The sequence below is a fragment of the Oncorhynchus keta genome, chromosome 31 (genome assembly GCF_023373465.1).
Source record: "Oncorhynchus keta strain PuntledgeMale-10-30-2019 chromosome 31, Oket_V2, whole genome shotgun sequence".
Taxonomy (NCBI): domain Eukaryota; kingdom Metazoa; phylum Chordata; class Actinopteri; order Salmoniformes; family Salmonidae; genus Oncorhynchus; species Oncorhynchus keta.
The window spans coordinates 3,892,919-3,916,608 of record NC_068451.1 but is presented as its reverse complement, the minus strand read 5'-3'; positions in this window follow the sequence as shown (position 1 = coordinate 3,916,608).

Genomic DNA, 23,690 nt, shown 5'->3' with positions numbered 1-23,690 from the left:
AGCATAGTAACAGTCCAATGATGGGCCCCATATGCCAAATACAGTCCTAAGATTTATACCCTCAGCTATGCAAAGTGAAATAGTGGTAATGTGGAACAAAATCCCCCCAAAAAGAAGAAAAGAAACGCAAATGTTTGCTTGTTCTATTTAGCCCATTATTCATCAAGCCAGCTGCCTAAATCTATTAGGATCAACACTGTTTGAGTTGTCTCCTCAGAAACACTGACATATTATTACTGCCTTTCCTGAGCCATCTCAATGTGACAGTCAGCCCTCTAAGAAAACAAGCTGAAGTAATACTGCAAGTCATAAAATGTCTGGCCCAGCGCTCTCACTCATCCCTGTTCTACCCCTCCCTCCCTTCCACTGATACACCAGAGTTCTCTCTCTCTCCCATCTCCCCCCCCCCCCAAAAAAAACACACAGACTTTCCTAATCAACTACTACGATAATAGAAAAGTCCATAACGTAATACAATAATATTTTAAAACGAGAGCCAGTGTCTCTGTGATGTCTTATCACATAGCCAACACGCATCCACACCTAAACGAATGGCTAAAACACATGTCTATGATGAGGTATACCCATAAGCCCGAGAATGTTCACGCTAAAGAATGACAGACAGATTATCTCATGGCCTTTTCCCCTAAACACTTGTACGTGTTTTTCCAGCTTGTGGGAATTCCTGTTCCTGGAGTGTATGGAGCCACCCAGACTGAGCTCTGGAAATACCGTGTCGCTTAGACCTCGCCTTTAACTTTCACTTTATCACCTCCGTTGACACCAGGATATGAAGGCCACTCCTTAACAATGACACTTGCAAAATTAAACAGACACAGCACTGAAACGTACATTTACATTTAAGTCATTTAGCAGACGCTCTTATCCAGAGCGACTTACAAATCATTTGGAACGCTTCTATTTCAATGTCAGTGTCAGAGCATTATAGGAAACAGAGAATAGAAATGCTACGTGAGGTCCAAATCCTGCAGCGGACAGTGATTTGAACCATGAAAATCAAGATGGGTTCTTCTTTTTGTCGTTTTTGGAAGGACAATTGTGGTGAGACTGGGATACTGTCCACTGTTGTGCTGGTGGGGCAAGTATCCCAGTTTCACCACAATTGTCCTTCCAAAAACGACAAAAAGAAGAACCCATCTTGATTTTCATGGTTCAAATCACTGTCCGCTGCAGGATTTGGACCTCACTTAGCATTTTTATTCTCTGTTTCCTATAATGCTCTCTATTCTATTTTCCATCCTTCTCACTCCCTCCCTCGTTCACTCTTTCTCTCTCTCTCTCTTGTTCCCTTCTTCTCTCACTCTACTCTCTTCACTATAAATCCTTACAGTGGTTCTGGCAGCAGTTTCCTGCTCTTTCATCTGCCTCCCTTGTGGTCGGACCATTAGCCCGGCAGTACCTGCAAGTGTTTGGGAGGCAGCTGGCCCAGGACGCAGCACTGCAATGGGGCTGTAGAGCCCAGAGGCTGGGCCTGGGACATGGGAACGCTGGCACCAAATACCAATGGGTAATTAGACCTTCGTTCAAGAGCGAATGTGGCAAGCATTAGACACAAAGCTCTTTCCGGTTCAAATCATATCTGCATCCTGGCCTTCCTCCTTTCCTTGGGAGATCATTTTTCCCCCCTCCTTTATTTCCTTGCCCCCTTTTCTTCTTTCCACTCTCGGACTAGCCATTGGCGATCACTTGGCTCATGTTTGTTGTTTTGGTGGAGGTATATTTCGGTGAAAGACAGTAGGAGGTCATCGGGTGTTATTGTACTGTACGCAAAAAAAAAAGGTGTGATTTTCATTTGTAAGGCTAACTTAGTATTTTGTCGTCCTCCTTTAAACCCGGTTACATCAAAAGTACAACAACTCACGAATGAAGTCATCCTGTATCATTTCTTCATACCAAAAGGCAGAGGTCAGTCAGTCTATGTGACAGAAATGTAACCGTCACCTGACATTTTGCCACAGAAACGACAAAAGAAACAGAAGTGAGATATGGAATAGATCTAGTATGCGTCCATTGGGGTAGGAGTTTGCCCATGTTCAGATATGACTACATACAAAAGCACATGTGCTGTAACCTTGTCAAGTGCTGGACCTCAGTATCCCTCGACCTGTACCTTTACTGATCAGAACATTATTATTTACACTGCACTGGGAGGGTGGTCGGGAAGGTGACATTTGTGACACTTCCTTTCTACAAGGCTGTGCCTGTGTTGAATTAGTTTTTTTACTGGTTGACAGTTTTTAGTTCATCTTATTATTTTTTTTATTATTTTTTACATGTTTGCACATTATACACATGAGCGACAAGATGTCCTTGGGACGTCGAATGACACAAGTCAAACTTCATATTTGACATCTGGATCTTCTTGTATATTTAGAGGTCTGGGCCGTGAGAAAAATGACCTTATAGGTTTCTCATCATTTAAGAGGGAAACTATCAGGAGGCCTTTCTTGTTTTGTGGTGAGCGGTGACATAACCCATAATTCCATTCAAACCACAATGGCCTTTCACCAGAAGTCACTCCCTGACCTAGCATAGTCTGACTTGCAGAAAATAGGCCTACTAGAGTAGCACGAGCATCATCACTTCAAAAAAATGTTGTCAAAATTATACTTACAAATTGTGCATCAGATTATACGCACACATTCAAATTCTAGAAACAAATCAACACTGTCCTAATAAATTCGGAACATTTGTCTCAGGTGAAAAGGGAAGAGGTTGAATGCTGTGTGAGTGAGTGCATGGTCTGCCTACTGCTGTGGCCAGGCTAGAGGACCCTGCGTTTATCACAGAGGGAGAAGCACTGAAGCCACATTAGCGTAAACAGGAACACAAAAGGAGAGGAGAGTGGAGTGGAATGGAAACCGGGGGTTGTAAAACAGGACCCCCCACTGAGGAATTTCAATTTCATATCTCTAATTAATCCTGTTAGATGAAAGAACTGACTACACACCTTCTTTGGTCACTCTTTCTTTCTCCCACATCTCTGTCAATTCATTTCAGCAGACGAATATGACTAATTGTATACTCCACAGCTCTGGCCGTTATATAAATAGTAATTTGGAGGAGTGGTTCTGTGGGTATTCATGCATCCATTTTTGATATTTGAACACAATGGGCTGTGCATAATTTCCGTTGATCAATGTAAGCAGGCCAACACAACCTTGTTGTAGACATGGGCTTCTGAGCCTTTTTGGAGCCTGCGGTCTTGTAGCCCAGACAATACCCCTGTACTTCCTCTTTTGTATGAGGAGAGCATTATGTTTCTCATTTCTGTCACTGGGAATTGCTTCTTTGTTTAGAGTGCTAATATTAGCATCATAATTAGACTGAAAGAAAGAGAGTGTTGCGATTCATGCAGATTTTCCGAAGTGCAGAGTGTTGGAGGCCGGAATTCTAGACGAGGTATCAGTCACTGGTGTTTCATCAGGATCCAGTTCAATCAGGAATTTGCATGTTAAATGTTTGTTATCAAACCATTTTGTGTGCAAGATAATTATACAGGAAAACTGAAACACACAGCGTCATTATCAGTAGTCATAACAGCTCTCGATTCAGAATGTATCATCCGTAAATTCAGTGTAACTATCTCATGCAGCCATAGCGCCGACCGCCAACTCTAGGCCTACACTTTTACAAAGTTTAAGTGACAGTTCTCACATTGTGGAGGTCTGAAACTGCTCACATGTAAAGACCGTATTCACCCGTACAATGGGTGCAAACCAATTTGCAGACAGCATATTCAAAGATTTCAGCTTGAGTTTGATTTAAAAGTGTCTTTGTTCAAAGTACTTGTGCTTTTTGCAAAGACTGTATGAGCTTGGCACTTTATGGAATTTATCTCATTATGCTTAATGATATAAAGTGATTGGTTTATAGCCAATGTTCTATTCAGGGTATATGTGTTTTTATGCATATAAGAAAAAGTATCAAGCAAGGAAGGCCGTGGTGACACATTCAATAGTGAATAGATGCTTTAAATTCACACATTTTAATTGCCAAAAAACAGCGCTTGACAAATAACCCTGGCTGCCGCGATAAGCCAACCAAAAGAAAGTAAACCAACATAAAAAACAAATCAAACAGAAAATCAACCTAACTGAACATGAATGTCCAACGCCAACCCATAGACTGTATAAGAGATTGTAGCATTTCATTACCCACATTCCTTTTCTGTGTACTCTTGACCAGTTGCCATGGCGCTAGAGCTAACCACATTCATAACCTCTCTCTTGTGCTTTCTCACTTTCTTTCTCCTCTCTCTCCTTTGTCTTTCTTCCTTTTCTCTCTGTCTTCCACTGAACTACTCATCAAGTTACTTTTCTCTCTGTCTTCCACTGAACTACTCATCAAGTTACTTTTCTCTCTGATCAAGTTACTTTTCTCTCTGTCATCCACTGAATTACTCATCAAGTTACTTTTCTCTCTGTCTTCCACTGAACTACTCATCAAGTTAGTTTTCTCTCTGTCTTTCACTGCACTACTCCTAAAGAACATTTTTCTTTGTGTTTTGCATGAGATCACCATTGAAGTTCCCAGAGTTATAAATAACCTTTGAGCCAAGCATACAGTATGCATCAAACAGAAAGAGGATTTCCTGGGTAAACGCTTGTCACACCCTGATCTGTTTCACCTGTCTTTGTGCTCGTCTCCACCTCTCCAGGTGTCGCCCATTTTCCCCATTATCCCCAGTGTATTTATACCTGCGTTCTCTGTTTGTCTGTTGCCAGGTCATTTTGTTTCATCAAGCAAGCCAGCGGTTTTGCCGTGCTCCTTTCTGTCTCGAGTTCCTGTTGTCTGTTTTTGACCATTCTGCCTGCACTGACCATGAGCCTGCCTGTCGTTCTGTACCTTGTCATACCACCCTGGATTACTGACCTCTGCCTCCCGTTCTGTATCTTTCGGACTCTGCTCTGGACTACTGACCTCTGCCTGCCCTTGACCTGTCGTTTGCCTGCCCCCCTGTTTTTGTAACAAATGTTTGTTATAAAAGGGTCTTCTCCTGAGCCTTGACAACGCTAAATCATTATGACATTATTTGCTAAGTTTGTTTACCATTTTTAATATCAAACCAAACTCTTGCCTCACAGCGCAAATAATACTAAATATGACGTAGGTCAAATAAAGCAACTAAAATTGTATCATCTTGATGTTGTGTAATTCTGGATGCTGACTAACATACTAAATTATCATAGCACAAAAATATCTGTTCGTAAAGTGTTCACATTTCAAAGCTAGTCTCCATACAGACCTTTGCATTAGCACATCTACAGTCAAGAGTCTAAGTGGCAAAACAGAAAAGAAAAAAGATTAGCATTTTAAGTATAAATAGTTCCAGGACAAGGGCTGTTAAGTTTGGAATTAACATGTAAACAGTTGGAAATGCCTTCCTCACCACCCCCACCCCACACTCACCCCTGCCTCCTTTTTAAACCTTGATAAATATACATAAAGTCTTGCACAAAGACCGCCTTGTTCCTTTAATGGGACACCCCCTTTAATGGTGAAATATTTCTTAGGATTATATCAGCATTCAGTTGCAAATTTTTTGAGTTTTAATACTCAGTCATCTGTGAATAAGAGTATCATTTGAATTCAGAGGACACCTGGTGCCATGGACTGGGCTATGGTGGGGGCTCGGAGCTGACCTGGTATCACTGCCAAGGCTGCTTTTTCCCAGCCTTCCATTCCTCTGGCCTGACTGGCCGCTCCATTCAGCCTCCTGCCTGCCGTCTCATTCGCTCCTCAGATACTGTCGAGAGCAGCCGCCCCGGCAGCAAACTTGTAACTTTATTCTCCCACCCGAAAAAAAATAAGCTCTCTCTAAAAGATAAAGGGAAGGGAAATCATCTTATCAATCTCCTCTTAGATTAGGCTCGGAGTAAGTTGAATGCTGGTTTAGTGTGTCAGTGGGAAGCAGAGAGAAAACTTAGAATTCAAGACTATAAAAAAAAAAGAAGAAGAAGATAAAATAACAGTGGCTCCGAGACCCTCTTTTGTTGATTTATTGTACATTAGCCACTAGGTTGTATGGAGAGCAGAGGGGGTTGGGGGACTGAGGCAGGACTATTTGGAGGAGGAGAAGAGAAGGGGGCAGGGGGGCTATTCGTATGCGTCCCACATCCACCACACACAATAAGGCCTGTATTGCGTTTTGCAAATTTATACCCAGGATGTTGGTTTTAGAGTGTTTTCCTGAAAAAAGGAGACTTTTTTTTCTCCAAGTAAGTGTCTGCTTTCATGAGCAAGAGTGATTGAGGCACACAAACAAACCTTTGTTTCCCCCAGCTCACAGATGCAAGGCCCAGGCACTGGCTCTCGCTCCGCCCCAACACACATTTGCACTTTTTGTTTTGAGTAAAACACAGGACTGTATGAAAAAAGAATAAACAAGCTAATTTCAGATGAAATGCTCCCTGTAATCATTTGAGATTTTCTCAGGGTTTAAACAGCTTTCATCGTTTCTTAACAGGTTTCTTGACTCTACTAAAAAATAATAATACCAATTTTATAATATTGTACAAAATAAAATTGTAATATTTCTTGAAAATGAACATGTAAATATGAAGTGTCATCACTTTAACGTGATCCATCAAATATAAAAAAATAACAATAATAATTTCGATGAGCACATTATCCCCATCACATCATGAATTAAATTAAAAGTTGAATTTATGTGAGAGGAAAAAACATACACTGTATCTGCCTTCATACTGTTCAAAACATCAAACCTGACTAATATTAACAGGAGACAGCTGTTTGGCTATTTTCTCATCACGTCAGGTAGTATAACTGTACACTAATTGGATAGCAAATTGGATAACAGGGTTTTGAGCCTATGACAGTGTGAAACAGATTCTCATTCACTTTTAGCAGCAGCAGCTGCTTCCTTAAATACACCCTCTCTGGTAAACTACAATGCAAAGGTCACATGGGGCTTATGCTTGGTGGCTGTGAGATCTACCTGTAGGGTTCCTCATGATTGCTCAATCCACAATGGAATGCAAACATCCAAAGCCAAATGCAAGTTGTTTCTAAGAGACAAGGTTAAAAGGAGTAATTGACAAACAGATCAGATCAGCCTCCCCATGTGTGAGGCTGGGGCTTTTGACGGAGGCGATTATTCATGTCCCTCCCACAGCCACAAATGAAGAGCCCAGCTGACTTCCGCCAACCACCCACCCATCTTCCGCTGCCAAGAAGACCTCAAGTACCAGCAAAATACAATCCCCTGATTATCTCGACTGTGTGTTTTCTGTTACACGCTGAATGGAACACTTTAAAAAAGCTCAATTATCGCCTAATGAAATGATCTTTTAAGTGAGTGTTTTCCTTAGGCCGGATAGTGAATATAGATAATGTTTTTAATGACAATTAGCACCTTTTTTTCTAAGAGTGTATCTGGAACCCAAAAGGGTTCTTTGGCTGTCCCCATGGGAGAACCCTTTGAAGAAATTTGGTTCCAGGTATAACCATTTTGGTACCATGTAGAACCCTTTCCACAGATGGTTTTACATGGAACCTAAAAGGGTTTTACCTGGAGCCAAAAAGGGTTCTCTAATGGGGACAGCCAAAGAACCCTTTTTCTATAAGTGTAGTTACACATGAATATACAGTATATAAACAGAAAACATCCGGCTAAAGAGATATGCGAGGTTGCTAGACAGTACATATGCAATATAGCAGATCAATGCATGTTTCCATCAGTGTTGTTTAATAATGTCGACATTGTGCCCCTGTGAAAAAAACAGGAGCGAGGGAAAATGTACACACTGGGATGTTTGCATAAATCTGCCATTTCGTTCGCGGGGAGAGTGGTGGGGGAATTCTACGACTCAGATGTGTGTGATTGGCGGCTCCCTTGGCTCTCTGGGTTAGAGAGTTCAGAGAAAAGCCGATTATTACTCTCCCTCAGGTCAAGCCTTCATAAATAAACGCTAGAGCGCCCCGGGCTCTGTGTGTTAGTATGATTAACATATCATACAGCCTATCGACAGGGCACTTATCATATTACAGCGGCGGCCGCCCCTCGGAACACGCCGGGGTTACATGTACAAGGCGACTGAGCATACATCTCTGTTCATTAGACCGCTCCGCTGGGACCGAATGAATCATATCAGCACATGGTTATGGCAGGCAGGGCGGCCGTTTGCCTCCGCAGAGGAGATGTTAAGAGGGGTATTCAGTAACACTGGACAGGGTTATGAGTCGGCTTCTGTGGTGCGAGAAAGAGAGGGAGAACGGAGGAGAAAGGGAAGAATACAGATGATGGAATAGAAAATAACAACAGCACGGAAAAAAAGTCAGGGAGAGAGTAAGTGTAAGAATAGGTTTAAAAGACATCTACAGAGAAGGTCGTTGGGGATTTGACAATGAGCAAAATAAAGAATAGAGGGATAGGGAAGGATAACGGATAGTGAGTGATACCCAGAGAGAAACTACAAAGGTTGAGAGAGGAGTGCATAGGGCTCAGGGGACTGCAGTAAAAAACGTCAAATTCAAATCTTTTCAATGGCTGATTAAAAATAAAGTGCCGATTTATTAGTGCGTCTCAAAACTGCACAGTGGTGTGAAAATAGACCTGGCTCTCAGACACGCTGCTCAGATTTCAATTTAGGGAAGTCTTTGCTCCTCACTTACACATACGTTTGCTCCACTCACAGACCAGGGGCCACAATTAACGCCTAACCACTCTGACCGGGGCGAGAGCGCAAAATGATATCTCCTTCTAAGCTCCTCTAAGCCAGCAGAGCCAGGGCAGTGAGCAGAGTGCTGCATCCCTCTCCCTAGTCAAGCATGGACTATCTTAGGTGGACCACAGCCTGGCTAGGATGCCTTTCATCCACTATTAAAGAACTCTACCAAGGAAATGAGGGTTCTTGGTGGCTGGGCAATGAGATAATATGAGTGTACATCATGCAAAAGTGGAATATTGGCTGTCATGCTTCGCGTTGGGAGAGCAAAGCTGGGATCAGTGTGAAAGCCATGTCCACCAGGCTAATCACATTCAACCCTGGTCCTAGACCTGCTAGGAGACAACTGACAGGGAGGAGCACCACAGCTAAACATTAGGAGTATGATGGACAGACCCAGGCCCAGCAAGATAGTTTGGAACTACCATTGTAAGTCCACAGGAGAGGACATGTCAATGCTCACCGTTGCTATGACCTAATTATAAAGTATTTGTGTTTTCTAAACAAGGCTTTTAACTTCCGCATCGGTGTCGTCTTCACCACAGTGATTCCGATGAATTTCACTGAACAATTAACCAAACCTGTTTATTTGATTCTGTGTTCTCTGCAGGCCTATACTTCACTATCTACGGGTGTGAGAGTATTTATGCACACATTGAATGTGAGTGTTGTCATCCACTGCCACCCCCTGAACCCCTCCCCCCTTTGCAAATTAGAACTTCACACACGTAGCGGCAAGCTGCCTGGTGCTCCGTGATTTCACACGACCAATTAAGACACTCTTGGCAGTTGTGTGAACAGTTTCATTAGAGGAGATAATATTGCAAAGTGAAATGATAAGCAATCATTATGATGAATGCCCAGACATTACATTCCCTCGTTAATGAGGTGTAAATGATCTCATTATTTTTTTTGAAAGACTACAGATTAGATTAAAGTGGAGTGGACAGCGCTCCTCCGTGTTCAGACAACTTAGTGTTAATTAGGCCCAATCTCCAGGAGCAAATGAGCCGCAACCCTTTGGTAAACAATTAGGCTTGCGTAGCTCAAGGCAAGATGGACAGGGATGGGCAATTGAATGGATTCATAGCTAGGCGTCGAAGCCAAGTTGCAAACTGCATCTGATTCATTTTTCAATATCCGTGTGAAATGAGATAGTAATGGGAAAAGGAAAGGATGACTGTGTAAAACTTGACAACCTCTTGTATTAGTAAGGCAGTTTACAATAGTGAACGTATGGTGAAACACATTCCAACCAATTCAGAAAGGTCTGGTTTAGACAAATCGAAGGTACATTTCCTGTATTAGTCTTACTGTCACACCCTGATCTGTTTCACCTGTCCTTGTGCTTGTCTCCACCCCCTCCAGGTGTCACCCATCTGCCCCATTATCCCCTGGGAACTCAAATCTATTTTCTGTCTGCCAGTGCCAGTTCGTCTTGTGTTGTTCCAAGTCAACCAGAATGTTTTTCCCGTGCTCCTGCCTTTTCTATTCTCTTTTGCTAGTCCTCCTGGTTTTGACCCTTGCCTGTTTTCTGGACTCTGTGCCTGCCTGCAACACTGTACCTCCTGGACTCTGAACTGTTTTTGACCTTTGGCCTGTCCATCAACCATTCTCTTGCCTACCCCTTTTGGATTGAATAATGTCAAAGACTCAAACCATCTGCATCCCGTGTCTGCATCTTGGGTCTCACTTTGCGACGTTATACTTACTGTATTACTCTGCTATGATCGTTATCTTTCTCAGACCTGAGAATGAACACTGTGCCAATAGAGCTAATGCCATTCAGGGTTTCTTTCATGGGTCAGAGAGCAGCTTACTGTGTCATGCACCTGCTTCAGAGTCTCTATATGAAAACCTTCTGGAAAAAGTTACGCACACAATTTTACCTTGCACCTGCTTTCAAGGTCATAAATGAAACTTCTGAAGCCCCTGAAGTCGGCTTTCTGAGGGTTTTGTTGATAAGCTTTCACATTATGAGGAATAAAGACATTAAGTATTTCGGTTTTTATTCATTAAAAACCAGCTTATTCCAGTGGAAATTATTTTGTCACCTTGTATATTATTCAAAATAACCTTTTTCCCTATACACTCATCTAACAAAAGACTCAAGTGCAATTTAGTTATTTATTTGTATTTTATATTAAGTTTCACTGCTCGCGCTGAAAAATGCCTATGTGATGCTAATATATTACCTTTAGAATTGTAATATAAACGGAGTACGCCAAACAATAGGAACACCTTCCTAATGTTGAGTTGCTCCCACCCGGGGGGATGGACTCTACAAGGTGTCGAAAGTGTTCCACAGGGATGCTGGCCCATGTAGACTCCAATGCTTCCCACAGTTGTGTCAAGTTGGCTGGATGCCCTTTCGGGGGTGGACCATTCTTGGTACACTGCGTTGCAGTTCTTGACACAAACCGGTGCGCCTGGCACCTACCACCATATCCCATTCAAAAGGCACATGTTTTGTCTTGCCCATTCACCCTCTAAATGGCTCACTCACAATCCATGTATCAATTGTCTCAAAGCTTACATATCCTTTTTTAACCTGTCTCCTCCCCTTCATCCACACTGAAGTAGATTTAACAAGGGATCATAGCTCTCACCTGTTCAGTCTGTCATGGACAAGCAGGTGTTCCTAATGTTTTGTAACTGGTGTAGGTTCACACACACATATATTGATTGGTCTGTTTGTGTTCTGACAGCAAAAAGCATAAGCATTTGTGAATTAAAGAAGGGGGGGACGATATTGCTGTCTCTCCCACAGATGGCTGAATCTGCCACAAAGGGACATGTCTGTCTCCAACACAATTGATGTCATGCTCCCCCTTTCCTCTGATAGATGTGCTTAGATTATGAGAAGAAAAGCATTTGTGTAATCCTTTTTCCAATGGAGTTATGTTTTACAGACGCCTGGCCCTTATCGGTGATTGATAACGCTTAACTCAAAAACATATTTAAGCATTAGGAACGTCAATATTTTGCCGGCAACTGAAGGTGACCCTTGGCTCCTCTGTTTGCTATCCGCGCGCAGAGGGGTTTGATGGTAAATTTGTAAGGGTGGTTATGTGGGGAGGCTATTATGGATTTGCTATCTTGGCCTGAAGTGTTTGCGGCTGATTATGTGATTAAATCAATAATAATTTCTGTTTGGGGCTCCTTGGCTCCTCTGCTTCATATTCTTTTTCCTGTGTAGCTGAGCGGAACGGACAGAGAAAGTAGAAACACACACAAACACACACACATGAACGAACCACAAGGCTATGCAATTCAAACAGGGGGGATGTGTAAACACCAACAGTGCTAGAACAATTCTAAAAACAGATGGTTTGGACAGAGAGGAAATGTTTTATATGGCAATTTAATTTGAACAGTTACTCTGAACCAAAACAAGCTGATTTGCCCTTAAAGTAATGAAGATGTTTAAAATATCTCAAGTTTCTAAATTAATATTCAGTCTGACAAAGCACCGGATTGAAGAAGTGATTGTCCGGGAATGGTTTGGACCTGGTCCAAAAGTGAAATGTTGAATTTACATTCTATCAATATAATATTTCAATATACTGTCACGCCCTGACCTTAGATATCTCTGTTTTCTTTATATTTTGGTTAGGTCAGGGTGTTACTAAGGTGGGTATGCTCGTTTTTGTATTGTCTATGGTTTTTGTATGTCTAGGGTTGTTGTAGGTCTATGTTGGCCTGATATGGTTCTCAGTCAGACACAGCTGTTTATTCTTGTCTCTGATTGGGGATCATATTTAGGCAGCCACTTCCCCTTTGTGTTTCGTGGGATCTTATTCTATGTTTAGTTGCCTGTCTGCACTATTCGTATAGCTTCACATTTCATTCGTTTTGTTAGTTTGTTTCAGTATTCTTTCTTTTTCACGTTTAGTTCATTTAAGTGTTCTTTCTTTAATAAAAAGAATGTATACATACCACGCTGCGTCTTGGTCAGATTCATACAACGAACGTGACATATACATGGTCAATTTCTATTTAAAAACTCAGCCAAAATGTGATGTTTAGCCTTTGCCTGGTGGGTAGGCCTTAGTCACACAGATCAACCATATGCCCTAGTGGTGACAAATCCTAAGGTCGTGTTCACCTGCTCAGAACGTTGCGTGCATCAACCAAAGGTTGCGTGCCACTTCATCTACTGTGTCATTGACTGACAGACTGCTATAACATATGATATGACTAGCTGATACGTGAAATCCTTATCCAGGCATTGTAAGATCTGGCAGGCACCAGCAACACCTGGGCAGAGGAATGCACCTTAAGGCTGCGTTATAAACAGGCAGCTCAATCCTGATATTTTTTCCACTAATTGGTCTTTTGACTGATTACATCAGACCTTCTCACATCAGATCTGGTTGGTCAAAAGACCAATTATACGCCTTTCAAATGAAGACATTTTCCCGCCAACTTTTTGCAGACATTTCTTTATATCTGAAAGGTATTGCTGGCAACAAAGCCTATATGTTTATTTCCACCAACCAACCTAGTCTTGATTTCCAATATATGTGTAACGGCATTCATTAGAAGAAGGTGAAGACCAAGGTGCAGCGTGGTACGTGTTCATATTATTTATTCTGACTGAACACTGAATACAAAATAACAAAAGAATAGCCGAAACAGTTCTGACAGGTGCAACAAACACTAAACAGAAAATAACCACCCACAACTAACAGTGGGAAAATAGACTACCTAAGTATGGTTCTCAATCAGAGACAACGAAAGACAGCTGTCCCTGATTGAGAACCATACCCGACCAAAACATAGAAATACAAAACCTAGACATACAAACATAGAATGCCCTCCCACATCACACCCGGACCAAACAAAAAATAGAAATATGCAAAACAATTTACGGTCAGGGCGTGACAATATGTTTAAAAGTCCCACCAACCCCTCATAAAATGTCACCTTTCATCTTATCGGCATTGGCACGTATTAAATCATGAACATTCTATGGTTGTTCTCTGACATCAAACTTGTCCTTGTCGTTATGAAAAAGTATAAACAAAACGTGCAGCTTGCATGCAGCAGCTTGGTCCAAAAATCTTTGTTACCGGCTCAATTTTTTTTGCAGCAACAAAAAAAAGCATCCGTTTAAAAACGTATTTAGGATAAATAAATCTAGCAAACCAGGCAACGAAATCTAGCAAGCCAGGCAACGAAATCTAGCAAACCAGGCAACGAAATCTAGCAAGCCAGGCAACGAAATCTAGCAAGCCAGGCAACGAAATCTAGCAAGCCAGGCAACGAAATCTAGCAAGCCAGGCAACTTTCCGGACATTTTTTGGTTTGTTGTTAGCTTGTTAGTTAAAGTGAAACTGACAGCATTTTAGCAACATGAAATATTTTTTAAATCTGATCATATACACCCCCAGGAAGAATATAACAAAAAAATATATTTTCTGACAAGCATTTTCATAAACTCAAAGAATGTTTGGGAGTGATGTATAGTAAGGCACTTGTGAAAATTCTACAGCAATATAGAGTAAAAAAGCGGCCGTGCTTTTGGACAATTAATAGGCTCTGCAGTATATACAACCTAATAAAAACATCTGTCTTGTCCAGGACTGGAGTCTACGCAGACCGCTGCGCCATAGCCAATCAGCGCTACAGTAGGCCTACATGCAAATAAGCCATTTACCACACGGGCCTGCCATCATTCACTTTGAACTGGACTGTGTGTCATTCCCGTGATTGTCTCCACCCCCTCCAGGTGTTGATTATTTTCCCCAGTGTATTTATCCCTGTGTTTCCTGTCTCTCTGTGCCAGTTTGTCTTGTATGTTAGTCAAGTCAACCAGTGTGTTTTTCCCATACTCCCTTTTCCCTTCTCTTTTTGATAGTCTTCCTGGTTTTGACCCCTGCCTGACTCTGGTCTACCTTCTCTCCTGCCTTATCATTCTGCCTGCCCTTCAGTACCTTTTGACCTTTTGGCCGGTCCACAACCATTCTCTTGCCTTACCCTCTTGAATTAATACATATTGCAAGACTCAAACAATCTGCCTCCTGTGTCTGCATCTGTGTCTCGCCTTGTGTCATGATACTATGTGTTTACATGTAGTAGCAACAGCGCAACTTCAGATCATTAAAGAGCATTCGCCAAAAGCCCAAAAAATAATAGTAGCCTGCTTCATCCTTCTGTCCTAACCCACGTTTTGACAACTGAACGGGACTTCGCCTGCCTACCCGCCCGTTTGATCCACGTCAAGAGATTTGCAAACTCTGGATAACAGTCGTTCAAGTTCCGCATAGCGATTAGCTTTTTTTTTGTTGCAATCTAACCAAATGACACCTACATCTCTAGCTGTAGCCACAATGAGAGGGGAAAAGTTGCTCACTCACCCACTCCTCCAATGACATGACATCCTCCTAGCAGCTAGCTAACATTAGACTCTGTGTTTTTAGCTTTGCTCAATAAGTAATGAATGCAGCACTGCTGCGTGGTGCAATCAATGTATTGTAATGGAGTTGAGTAGCCAGTCTAGGTGACTGCTCAATTGTGGCTGTGAAAAGGCCTACACGTTTGTCCTTTGCATGGTGTTTTGATGCAGGTTTAGTTTGTTTGGATTATTCATGGTCAAGGTTTAAAAACCAAAGCCAGACTGACACATTTTAGTAGCCCAGCTCGGACTGTGGCATGTCCATACACTTTCCCTTCGCTGCAAGCTGTAAATGGGACACAAAAGCAGCGCAATTGAAGTTTAATTCACCGATTCCAGTGCATCAGGCTGTAATTTCAGAAAGTAGATAACTGTTGACTTGCTTGTGCCTGTCCTGTTGCCTATTGTCCTTGGTCATTTATACCAGCGTATAAATCCTTTATCTTAACTTTTTTGACAACCAAGATGACATTTTCTGTAGGCTACAGCAATGACTCATTGGAACTGAAACTTGGCATGGACATTTAGCCTACAACACTTTAAACTTTCGGTCTGTGCGATTAGTGATGATATAATGCAGCACACTGGCCGGCTCATGTGTGTGGCTCTGGGAGGAGAGCTGTGTGTGTGTGTGTGTGTGGCAATGCACTGCTGTTTGGCGGGCAGCACGTTGGCAGTGCTTGCTGTGACTTGTAGTGCAGCGCAGTGCGGGTGGTATGGTAGGGGGCCAAACGATTTGGCTTGTCAAATCATTTTAACGGCCTGGGATAGAAATCTGTCATGCCTTGTGTTTGACACATGCGCTAGCCTATTACCCATGTTATGATTGACTTGTGATCATTTCCCCGGCTAGTTTGATTGTATAGAAATTCCCGTTCTTTGTTACAATCATCCGTTTCTGTTCAAAATATTGAGTCACTGAAACAGTGCATCAAATTGGTGGAGGCAGCAAACAATGTAACAGGCCAGCTTTGATTTAAAACCTGATAGCAATATCTTTTGGACTACCAAGAAATGTATTGGTGAATTATATTACATTGCACCCGTCTATTTTGCCTTAGTGTACGTCATGGGTTTCCTTTGTCAATAGAACCTATTTTTAAAACCTCGAGTTGGTTTTGAAGCACACACTGGGAATTCATTTGATATCTTTGACTGATGTTATGATTGTCTGTTCTTTTCATATCTGCAAAGTAGTCCAAGTGCTGTCAGTTCCACTATTATCTAGATGGCTAGCCAGAACATATCTGACAACGTTTTGAGTTTAGCTCGCGCTCTCTCTCTCTCTCTCGCGCTCTCTCTCTCTCTCAGGAGGCCAGAGTTTGGTGCTGAGCTGTGCCAACCACTCCTCAGGAACCACAAGTGCTCCCCTTTCTGGCACTGGCCATTTTTGTTCTTGTGTCTAGACTACAGGAAATGCAACATTAAGTTTGTTTACAACCAACAGGAACTTGAACCAGAAGCTGTTATGTGATTTAAGAGTGCTACCCAGAGTGTGTGTGGTGGTTCAACCCCAATAGATTTGGCTGTGATCGAAAAGAAACAGAATAACCAGATCAGCTTCGTACCAGCAGGATGAGAGGCAAAATACTGTATTTTAGGATACATATAGAGCATATTGCAGAGTATAAATTGGTCGTAGAATCATAACCCTAAGCCGGCGAGCAACAAGTAATGTAAAAAGTCCCTTGAAAAAAACATACATTTATTGTATGTTGTATGTTAGTAAGATTACGATACACTGTTATTGACAGACACAAATAAATAATCATGACACAAAGCCATTGTTTTGATGAACATTTCTAGTGTAGAGATTAGGGTTATAGTAAGGACGGCACATCTGTCCTTACCGTGACGAATGCACGACTCGTCAGTGAAAGCTTAGTGTGTGTGTGTGTGTGCACGCGTGTGCGTATTTGTTCTGGGTTAGCTCAGACGCCAGCGAGATTCCCTCAGCACCCTCTTAAATCCATACCCAATAAAAATCAGCGCCGTCTCGAAAAACAAAAGCCAGGGAAACATCTGTAAAACATTGATTTTGCAGACTGCAAACCAACTGCATACCTAATGAGAAAAGAAATCATTTTTGATTAATTAACCTCAAATTTGAGAATCCAAATTGCCACAAGGGAGATGACAAGCCCAACAGGCGTGTTCGGTAGGTAGGCCATAGCTAGTATTCAGGTGTCCCTGCTGGTTTCGGCTCCACTGACAGGGGGAGAGCTTTTATACAAGCTGGTAGTCCTAGTTTACTTCTCTATTCAACAATACGACACAAACATGCTTCTCCTGTACTCATTAGACAAACATGCATACTGTTCCTGTTATAATTAGCATACTCTTGTCATATGTTTTCCACTGATGACGCCAGGAGTGAGAGCAGGTTGAATTATGTCGCCAATACAAGCAAGCATCTTTTCCCCCTACATCATGTAATGTTGTCAACAAACATATTTAACATATAAAACTGATGTGAGATTATCCACCAAAACATTGCTTACTCTGTCTCACACACCCCACAGAAGAATACCTCACATACAAAAACAGACACACACACACAGCTCCAGACACACCAGAGAGAAGTAAGCAAATACACACCGGGACTCCGCGAGGGTGCTGAGAGCTGAGTTTAGTTGCATTCACAGCACAGCTGGTTCACCAAGGCCGAAAAAAAGAAGAGTGTTTATTTGTTTTTTAATACTGCAGAGACAGTGGTTTGACAGATCTGCTCGAACGGAATCATAGCAGGATATGGCTGAAGGAGCGTGAGAAATGTCTAATTTTGTATTTATTTTTTATTTGGTTTATCACTGTTTTTGGTCTGTCATAGTTCATTATTGTAGCATAATTTAGTTTTTTACATGTATAGATTAAAATCAAATTTTACTGGTCACATACACATGGTTAGCAGATGTTAATGCGAGTGTAGCGAAATGCTTGTGCTTCTAGTTCCGACCATGCAGTAATATCTAACAATTTCCCTTTAGCGAAAGCATAATCACTGTACATTAACCAGGATGCTAGGCAGATGACCTCCTAGCTTGTGATGGTCAGACAGTGGGTCATTGTAATGCTGTTCAGAATCACAACAGAGATTTATGGTCACAGTTCCCAGAATGCAATGTCACTCTGTCACCCCCTCATCAATCTACTCTCTCTCTCGCTCTCCTTCTCTCAGGATATTTCTCTGGGCATGAGACTGAATCATTTTTAATGCCCAACTCTCTGAATGATCAATAATATGAAATGTTTATATATATAAATATCTCAGTTTAAACTTTTCCAAATGCTCAGACATTTTCCATAGATTTTTACAAGTCAAATGTCACAACTCAGTTTGTGCCCCGCTTTTTTTTGTTACCCAACTTTTAACCTAAATCCAATGACATGGTGAAAACGCAACTGACTGTGAATCAAAAATAGACATTGAACAATAACGCTGCCTCAAACATTTACATTTTGACATTGTGTGACGTCTCCAATTTCCAAGCATATTGAAAGAGTTGCTTTATGGTCAGATGCACTCTATTGTGTTACTGTCCTCCTACAGTCGGCACAACGCTGCTCCAGACTGACCGTGTGTCTAATTTGCTACCGAACACAAATAAGTACACAATACACATCAAATCAAACCAACACAGCATTCCTCTTTCTCCTCACTCGTAAAACTGTTATCTTAACGAGACATGTCCCATGATCTGCGCACTGAGATATCGAACGTCATTAATTGGCTTCCTTTCCTAATTTACAAGGGGTGACGTGTCCTTTTGAAAACGTGAAGCAGAAAGAGAAAGAGAAACGTAAACCCCTTTGACGAATGTGCCTCTTGAATCACACATTCCCATGACAACCGGGGCAGCTTGCCATGCCACTGAGAGGCTGTGAGGGGTGACATAAGTGGCATTCTCACAGTCTCCATCACACCAATGCATCATTTCCTGGAGCTGGACCTGAAACTCATCCACACAACTAACTGTTTTAACTGTCTTTTAACCTCTTTTCCTCCCGGTGTGTCATTCCTTCTCCCTCTCACTTTCTTTGGGGGGAGGGACAATAGTTCGTTGAGAGCGGACCTACACAAACAAATGGAGAGCAAAGGGAGAATCTAGTGACAGAAGACTGATGTTAGGATATAAAATGATATAGGGAAGGTATAAGTAATAAATAAGAGGGGGATGTATTATATTTATATACATACTGTAAGTTTGATGATATCTCCATGTCGAAACCATACTACCTTCCTCTGTGTCCCCGTATAACCTTGAACGCCTGCATGACAGTCACACCCGTTTACCATTTCATCAGGATCAAAGTATACAAATATATATATGAATAAATATCCTTTCAAACTGCATCGGAATCATCACCTTCCCGAAAATGAACTTCAACATTTTAAACCGGTAATTTCCCATAATGACCAAGCAAACGGAAGCTCAGAAACATAGCAGATGCTTTCACATGGCATTCCACAGCTAGAAAAAGAGCCTGTATGCAACCAGAAATGTTTTTGATGTGGATACTGGACCCGTGTGTTGTTTTTTATGGAGTTTTTGATGTCTTTTTAAAAGGTTGGGGCAAAGCAGAAGGCACGTTTGTGTTCTAAATTCATGGACATTGGACAATAAATTAATCTTCCAATGTTCTTCATGGATATTTCAAATTTGAATGTATTTATTTATCATGAACATGTACACTCTTAAGTAATGAAAAGGAGGTTGAGAACAATACCTTGTTAATTTATCCTAATACAATATTTATAAGTTGTAACAATTATAATTTACAAACTAGCATTTTTTTTTTATAACTCATTAGGTGTTCAGATTCACTCCAAATATAGTCTTTGGACTATAGTCCCTAAAGAGTTTGATAAAATGACATTGATGCATATTATCACCAATGCTAATATGGTAAAATATTCAAACAAATACCTATTCTTTCCATAAACCAGAGGACCAAATGACACCAACTTTGAAATGTAGGCCCATGGTACATGTCTTAACTTAGTTTCAGAGAAGCTAAGAGATTGGTCAAAAGATCAAAGAACATTTTTGATTTTACGTGTCCATTTAAACTACTCTAAATCCACTCCACATGGGTCTATCATCTTGAAACATGTATTCGCTATCATAGATGTCCCTAAGATGAACCACACTTAATTTGGTATTGACATCTCAATAAACAAGGTGACCATTAAAAACTAAATCTTTGCATATGTAATGCTAATGCTCAAAATCATCTGCAATCATCTGCAATCATCTTCTCCTCATGAACCATACGTCAGATTCACTCCAGATTTTGTATGTAGACTCATTACATCACTCTTGAATGGTTTTGAGAAAGAAAAAAATATATATATTTTTTCAAAGATGCCAGCACTGTACCTATAGACGCACGTTAGCAGATATTCTAAAAAATACTTTAAAAATCTTCTCACGAACAATAAATCGGATTTAATCCAGATTTGTTTTAGAGACTCAATGAATTAGCCTCTAATGAATATGATAATGATTACTTTCTGCATTTAATGTCAGCCACACTGCACCATTAGATGGCATTATATTACACCAGGACTATAAGAACTGAACCGATGGACATGGGGCCATGAAATTTGGTATGTAAACTTTATGTATGTCCTTACAAGTTGTGTGAATATAAAGTCACTGCAACCTTAGATGACTGCATTATAGATGTCATTGGCACCAGCGACACCATATGATACTAGAGAATGAACTATTTATCAAGAGGACCTTGTCTCGTGCAAATTAATGCTAGATTTAAATTATGTAGCTGAACAATGTAAAATATTGTGAAAATAATGCTGAAAATAGTTCACATACCTTAACATTAGTCAAATTGACCACAGAATTGGGACTTTAAAACTGCTGCGTTCAAAGATCGCCAACTTATAGCACTCAACTTAACTTGCGTCATCCCTGTGATATTAAGAGATAAACATGGTAATGTTTTCACAAATTGCACATAAAGGAAGATAGTTCATCCTTTTAATTCCGTTTTGAATTCTTATCTATCATAATGTGCGCTGACATATTCGGGGACAGACTGTACGTCAATAATAGTAATAGTGCTGATGAAACTGCCTGGCATTCCCTTTATCTCGGAAATACTGTTGTGTCGATCAAACATTGAGATAATACCATATTAGAATGTTGATCTGATCGTAAAAGATCTCACTTTGCACAAGATGTTATACATTATTGTATCGTCCCTGTCATAGACAGGCCTTGTAAATAAGAATTTGTTCTTAACTGACTTGCATAGTTAAATAAAGGTAAAACATTTTTTTAAAGAGGTGGAAAAAAGGGGAAATGGAAGAATCTGTCAATCTTATCAAATAAATGCAATCAGGTATGGTCTAAGACAAACATCTTTAAAAAATAATCTGAATACTGTAGGTCTAGGCGTTTGAGACATGCACTTAAAAATAATCAAATACATAAAATAAAATGGTGGACCTCATTGAAATTGTATATTCACAGATTTCAGCAAACAGTCAATAACATCTACTTTTATGTATACATAAAAGAAAATGGAAGAAGAAAATACAAACTGCTGTGGTCGGTGACAATGAAAGGTTATGGTTGGCAAGAACACACTTCATACGATACAGCTGTAATTATACGCTTGCTGTCTGTGTCCCATATCCTTCAGGTTGTGTGATGTCAGCCTCTTCTTATTTACAATCTCAATAACATCACCTTGGAAACACAGTTGTCGTGATGGACGGGGATGCTCTGCATGACCCTCGTTCCAATTCAGGTGCCAATTCTCCCAAAAAAAGGCGAAGAAAAATGAAACAAGAAATGTAAAAAAGATATATTGAAAATAAATAAAGACATCAGATGGTAGATGGATGGAGCCCAAATAAGCTGCTGAGTTATATTTATCAGTTAAGAAAACATGGCTAAAACATGTTTTCTTAACTGCCAAGTTCACATACCACCATCACCAGTCCGTAAGAAAGATATCCAGATGAGCATGTCTGTTGGCATGTCCTAAATGGTTAAAATCACCTCAGGTAAAGTAAATGTTTCTCTTCTATAAAGAACAAGACTCCTTCTCATTGCACTGTCAACACACTGCCAACTGCTTTTTTCCCTGCTTTTAGGTTTCCTCTCTGACATGGGTACCTTTGTGTTTCCAATTAGAATACTTCAACATGATGCCTGAGTAATTAGTCACCACAGTGACGCAGAGACGTTGATGTTCATGTAGGTTCCATGTCCTTAGAATATCGCTGTTTGGTTGAAGCTACACACAAACCTGCCCCTAAGTTTAAAGATCTTTCTTTGGATATTATTTTATGTGGCATACCTAATAAAACAGTTTGTTTTTTATTGTTATGAGATAACCAAATGGGCCAGTCTAATGTCACAGGGACAGGGGACCGCTGGGTGACACTGCATTTGAAAGGGCTCTAGCGTGAGTCGAACCGCAGGATGTGAAAGGACATAAGGAGGAAAGCAAGTTTGACTGATTGATCTGGTCTGGCTTTTACAGTGAGGACAAGGAGACATGTTTTCCAGAAGAAAGGTCTTGACAAATGGAAACAAAGTTCAATTAAAATAGAGGAGGAAGAAAGCATTGATTGATAAGAGGGATATATTTAAACTGGTACCCAGAGTGCCGAGAAAATCTCTCACACTGATGACACAAATTCTTGAGGGAAATTGATGTTAATTGGTGTCTAGACATTTTATTACTGGGACAAAACACCAAAGGATGGCTATCTCACTATCTCTTAGTCTATATATTATCCTCCCTCCTTAAATGTATAACAGTTCAGTTAAATACAGGACTTATTCATTGGTCCATAGAGGGAGGAGACTGAGCAACGTAACACCAGTATATTTGTCAGGCGCCATCTTTCCCTAAGTGTTTCAGTAAGGTCATTTGAGGTCTCTGGGTGTTTGTTCTACACTCCTCTTTCCATCCCCTGTTCCATTTTTTGTTGGTGTGTAAACGCAAGCGCAATCTGAAGGGGCTCAAACGGGAGCATCACCTATACCGAACGGAATATCTACGAAAAGTTATGAGCCTTTAAAAGGTGTTTCTTCTCGGTGAGTGGCACTGTTATCAGATGGCAGTAATGTGGAACAGACGACGTCGTGCAAAAATCATGAATTGAAAACGGAGAGATATCACGTTTCCAGAGGACATTTAGCATTTGTATCTTTCATGGAATGGAAAGAACAGGTGCTGTGTGAACGGGTCATACTCATGTTAATGCAATTTAGGAGTTGCTTTAGGAAGACATTACCCCTCTGTCTGTCTCTACAAAACCTGTTTAGAGTTTATCAAGAACCATGGCTATAATGGCCACCATATAAACAGTTGGTTAATGTTAAAGAGAAGCTTGCCTTTTCTACAAGAAATATGGTACACGAACCACCGTGAGCAAGCTAACAAACACCACCTATCAACAGGTTTGGTATGTATTTGGGTGGATAAGAGGAATTTGGAATGAAATATCAATCTAACGAATTCAGTGATGTACTACAACTAAAACATATGTATTTTAAATGGAGACACAGAAACACTTTGTGTGGATGAGCCTGTGA